The following is a 5952-nucleotide window of genomic DNA, read 5'->3' as shown; positions in this document are numbered from 1 at the left end:
ACCAAGCCTTTACCTTACCCAACCCCGCCTTGACCAAATTTGAGAAGGGGAAGCCTTCTTGTGCATTTTAGATTAACGGTCAAGGTGAGGTTCAACCACCTCACCCTTCACCACAACCCCACCAATCTCCCCAAGACCAATCCCCCCAACACAATTCACCACACTACCCACCACCTCCACCCTTCACCTATGGCATACCCACTTCCTCGACCCCAATGCCCCTTATGACTTTTTGGCTTTAAGGAGCCAATTGGACCGTATAGAGATGGGGCAAGGGATTGTTGAGGGTATGATGCAAAACCTAGATTCTAGGTTAAGCACCTTGGATGGTCGGGTAGGTTACATAGAGAGGAACCTTGGGAGGGATCTTTACCCCATGTATAATGACTATGCACGCTGAGGGGCTATTCCCCCCGAGGCATTAGTTCCCGACTGGTTCCAATACCCCCAAGGAGGGTATACTCACCCCGGTGCATTTAGTACTTATGTGGACTACTCTTAAGTCCATGGATATGGGGGTAACGCTCCTTTTGGGGGTATGGGTGGGAATGTGAACCCTAACTACTTTGCAGGTGGTTCGGGTCATGGTGGTGCTGGAACGAGCCAGGGTGGTGCCGGCTCGAGCTATGGAGGAGGGTACGAGAGGATGGATGACGATGAAGAGTAGCTTCTCCTAGCTACCCTCCCAAGTCAATGAGGGCATTGCTTGATTTGGCTTGGGGGGGGAGATTTCTTGTATATATGGTAACTTCCTTTCTCTCTTCTCTATTTATTGCTTTCCTAGTGTAGTTTTTATTGCTTTCGCTTATGAAAAAAAAACAAAAAAAATTTGAAAAATAAAAAAATCCAAAAATACGTTCCAATGAATTGTAATTCATGCTTTCTTGTGTCCCATACTTAGAAAATATCGTTTTGATTCTAGGTATATGATAATGAGCTTTGTGAATTTGTTGATCAAGATTTGAAGTTTAATTGTTTGGATTCCTAAACATGCGTCGATTTTGCCAACTATTTGTGAATATAGTGCTTGACTAGTTGATTTGGTTAGGAATGTGTGATAGTTCCTGGTATGTCAATGAATTTGAGTATTGGTTTCCAACTATTAGTAATGTTTATATAGCTCAATATTATGCACATTAATATTGAGGAGGACGAAGGCATTTGTTCTCTTAGGAAGCCTTCAGACGAAATTAGATACATTTGTTCCCTTCTTGTTACCCATGTTGTTGTTTGTGCCCTTTTATTGTTTATTTAGCAACATTACAAGCCTATATGAGCCCCATTTGTTACTAGTCCCAAGCTTGGCTTGGGGGAGCTATTAGTTGGTGAGGTGAGGGAGTTGTGGTGTGCACATTATTTGCACAATCTGGGAATAAAAGAAGAGTGATTGTTCTTTGATTTTATGATTGAAAAATATTAATATGTTGTGTTACAAAGTTGAAATTTCCAATATGAGTTAAAAAGAAAAAAAAAGAAGAGCGAAGAAAAAAGTTGTTTCATATGTTCAAATGTTCTATTTGAAGGTTGTTCAAGAAAAAAAAAAAGAAAAAAATTCAAAAGAAAAGAAAAAGAGTTCAAGTTTGAAAAAAAAAAGAAAAGAAAATGAATAAGTGGTTCAAAGTTTGTTTTAATTCACTCTATTCCATATTATTATATTCTTATGAGTGAAATTGTAAGTGTTGGGATTGTTTATATTGTTTGGAGTTGTATTTGGTGGATTCTTGTTGGAGTTAGTTATGTTGTTGGAGATGTATGATCATCATTTATTTTTGATCATGGGTTTAGTAGGATTTTGCTCCCTTAATGCATAGATTTTCTCTCACATATTCCCAAATTTATCCTACCCTTTACCCTAGCGGTACATTACAAGCTTTAAAGACCTTCCGACCTTTGTGCATAGAGTTGTATGAATGTGAAAGTGTGGTTTATCAATGCAAGTTATGATTTGACATATTTCGAGTCGACTAGTAGGTTGAGCGTTCATTGTTTTAAACACACGAGAGTGTGAGATGGGAGGGCATTGTTCACAAATAAAGGGTTTGGTTGGAGAGCGATCGAGTACATCTTTTACTCGCCACATAAATGAGAGTTGAGTGTGTGAGCACTAGTCTTGAATTCTATATGCTCATGTGGTTTGCTTTGCTTGACAATTGTTTGGGATGAAGGATAATTAGATGTATGAGATTGATTGACATTGAAGCATGTTCATTAGATTTATCTTGAATCGTTTGTGCTTGATTTTGTTTATTGGGATGAGGCATGTTTTATATGTTCATTGATGAGCTCTTTGCTTAGGGACAAGCAAAGGTTTGGCTTGAAGGAGTTTGATGTATCCAATTTATATAGTGTTTTACCCCCCGTCCCACGGTCATAATTAGTAGTGTTTTTGGCTCTTTAGGTTCACTTTTATTACTAATTTGTGTTTTATAGTGTTTTCGTAGTTTTAGTTGTATTTTATAGGAAATCGCACTTTTGGAGTATTTTCCCTGGTTTTCATGGATCAACTACGGAAGCTAGAAGGACACGACCACTCTAGAAGCCCTGGATCGGTGAGAGCTGGTGATTAAGGGCTCGGTATGAGATACCGGTGCTATTGGATCGATTAATCAAGACCCGATGAGGAAACTTAGATTGGGCCGAGGAATTGAGCACAATAGACATCCAAGCCTCGAAGAAGAAGACCGGGCCCGATCGAGCAAGCATATGCCCGATCGGGCGGCTGCGCGCAAAAGAACCCTCAAGGAAGAGGCGCGCCCGATCGAGTGAGCGTAAGCTCGATCGGGCGCGGCACACCAGTAGCGGGCAAGGCAAAAAGGCGGGCCCGATCGGGCGGCCCTTCGCCCGATCGGGCGCGTGTTTTTCTTAGGGCAGATTAGATTAGTTTTAATTTTTGTTTTGAGGAATGTTTAAGTACGAATAATGTACGTAATTTTGGATTACCTTCTTCTTTAGATTTTCTCTCTCTACTTAGGATTTTTCTCTCTCTTAAATTCTCTCTCAACTTTTGTTCTTAATTACTTTCATTAATCCAAATTTCTTTTAGTAACAATTTCTTCTCTTTTAATTTCAGCTATTTTATTTACCTCTTTGATTATGCTTTGCTTTATTTATTTGATTAGTTTAGTTATGATGATGCTTGAGTAGTTTTATTTCTAGGGTTTATGGGGATCTAATAAATGATATGAAGGGGTAATTTTGTCATTGTTAATTATCAATTCTTGGTTAATTTCCTATTGATTGATTTAATGCTATGCAATTAGGTTTGGCCAGATTTAATTGTAGGAGTTTAGCAATATTAATTCGAGATTCGACAGATGAGAATTGATGTTTAGGCTTAGTTTCAATGGGCGGACTAATTTATAAATGGTTAAGTCGAGATTCGACAGATGAGATTTAATACCGGTAAATTAACTCTGTGATTATAATACGTAGCGAAAGCCCTTTATAATCTGATTAATCAATGCTTGATGATTGCTTATTATGATTTTCCCTGGAATATTGTTTATTAGTGAACCTATCCCCTAGGTCTTTTAATAATTAATTTCTCCCTATTTTATTTCTTTCGACCTTATTCTTCGTAGTATAGAATTTATTCACAATAATATTGGTTACTTAGATAATTTAGATTATAATAATTAATTAGGAGTACAAAGACTTGTTTCCTTTTGGAGTTCGACCCTACTTCCCTATCAACTTTAGTTAGAGGACTTAGGTAATTACTTTTGATTAGGGGATACGACTTTACCCTGTCAGCATGCTTACTTGTTGATCCCCGTTCCTAGTGTTTTATTTGTTTTAATGCTTTGTATAGTTAGTTATTAGTATTCACTCTTACCTTTGTCTTCGACCTAGCTTAGGCGCATAATTGAAAGTGCTTGAACATTACCGTTCCTTTGGGTTCGACCCTTGACTTGCCTCTATACTCGTATTTAGGTTTGTTAAGTGTTTATAAATTTAGTTTGACCAAGGGAAGATTAGATAACGACCTAGTTTTCCACTCGTCAATCATCACCAACAGAAAGGGTAAGTTTACCATTTTTGACATCAATCATGGCTCCTGCAGTATGGAGAAAAGACCTACCTAATATAATGGGAATTTGTGTATCCTCAGCCATGTCTAAAACAATAAAATCAACAGGGATAAAAAATTTACCAACTTTGACAAGGACATCCTCTAAAATACCTAAATGGTACATAACATAACGATCTGCCATTTGCAAAGTTATATTAGTTACTTTTAAATCACCTATATTAAGTTTAGCACAAACAGACGATGGCATAACACTGACACTGGCACCCAAATCACACAAAGGTTTATCAATGAAAACATTTCCTATTAGACAAGGGATAGAAAAACTACCAGGATCCTTTAATTTAGGAGGGGATTTATTTTCCAATAAAGCACTACATTCCTCTGTAAAAGCTACAGTTTCTACCTCATTAAAAGCCCTTTTCCTAGTCAGAATGTCTTTCATAAATTTAGCATATGCATGAACCTGAGTGATTAAATCAGTGAAAGGAACTGTTACCTGCAAGTTTTTCACAACCTCCAAGAACTTACCGAATTGTTTATGAAACTTGCTCTTCAATTGTCTATTAGGGAATGGTAGTTTGATAACTGGGCTCTGCACATCTCCTCCCTTATCCTGAGATTTACCCTGCAAAGAAACATTAGAAGGGTTAGTATCTTTTTGTAGCCCTGAAGGGTTAGCAGGATTAGCGTTTGGTATAGAGGAATATGAATCAGGAACAGGTCCATTATACATTGGCATAGGAGGTCCATCATAATGTGAACCACTCCTTAGAGTGATTGCATTGGCATGATCTGTGGGATGGATTGGTTGTGACGGTATAGCTCCCTGCTGACAAGTTTGTAGGGTAGATGAAAGTTTGCAATTTGATTATCCATGATTTTATTATGAGCTAAAATTGAATCAATTTGTGCATTCCTACTTTCCATATGCTTTTGCATGTTAGTAAGCATTGCTCTAATTTCTGTCATAGCAGGGTCAGAAGATGATGAGGGTTGTGCTTGGTTTTTCTGGCCAGAATTTAGGATGGTAATATTTCTGCTGTGGTGGATGTTGCTATTGTGGTTGTTGTGAAGGTGGAAGGTTTTGTACATTGGTACTCCGGTAAGAAAGCTATGGATGGTTCCGGAGACCAGGATTATAAGAGTTGGAGTATGGGTTATTTTGCCTAAAGGTTTGAAAGGCATTAACTTGTCCCATGGAACTCCTACAATCTTGCTTTCAATGCCCTACAATTCCACAATTTTCATAAAAAGCTTGATTGTTAGCAACAGCATAAACATTAGCTACAGAGTTAGGAGTAGCAGTAAGATTATCTAGTTTCTGACAAATAGATGTTCACTGAGCTTGCAAAAAGGATACGAAATCAACATTATGTTTTCCTTTATTAGAAAACCCTCTCGGATTCCTGTATTGGGAATTGTGTATTGACATATCTTCGATAACCTGTCCTGCATCATCTACATTTAGATTCATGAATCTCCCACTAGCTGCAGAATCTAGAACTGATCTAGATAAATTTCCAAGTCCACTGTAAAAAGCTTGGATCAATTGCCATTGTGCCAGATTATGGTGGGGGCATTCTCTCTGTAGATCCTTGAACCTCTCCCAAGCCTCATGTAAAGTTTCATCGGCCTCTTAGGCGAAGTTATGAGTAGCACTCCTTAGTACAGCTGTTCTCTCTGTAGGGTAATATTTATTATAAAAATTCAAGGCAAGAGTTTCCCAGTCAGTAATACCAAGTGCAGTTCTATTCAAACCATTAAACCATAATTTAGCTTTTCAACATAATGAAAATGGAAAAAGAATCTCCTTTATATGGTCCTGCGGGACCCCGGCTTGTCTAATGGTGTTGCAATATTGGAAGAAATCTGCAATGTGAAGATTAGGATCTTCACCCTTAGCTCCACTAAATTGCTTC

At 38.0% G+C, this 5952-nt stretch overlaps 1 non-coding gene across 1 annotated transcript; it reads left to right on the top strand.

Moving 5' to 3' along the window:
- Nucleotides 1-5595: 5595 nt before the first annotated feature.
- On the top strand, nucleotides 5596-5702 carry LOC145561143 (small nucleolar RNA R71). Its single transcript, XR_014093720.1, has one exon. It is a non-coding gene; the product is annotated as a small nucleolar RNA R71 (small nucleolar RNA).
- The last annotated feature ends 250 nt before the right edge of the window (nucleotides 5703-5952 follow it).

The sequence above is a fragment of the Chenopodium album genome, chromosome 9, assembly GCF_948465745.1.
Source record: "Chenopodium album chromosome 9, dcCheAlbu1.1, whole genome shotgun sequence".
Lineage (NCBI taxonomy): Eukaryota > Viridiplantae > Streptophyta > Magnoliopsida > Caryophyllales > Amaranthaceae > Chenopodium > Chenopodium album.
This window is presented reverse-complemented; position numbering and strand designations above follow the sequence as displayed.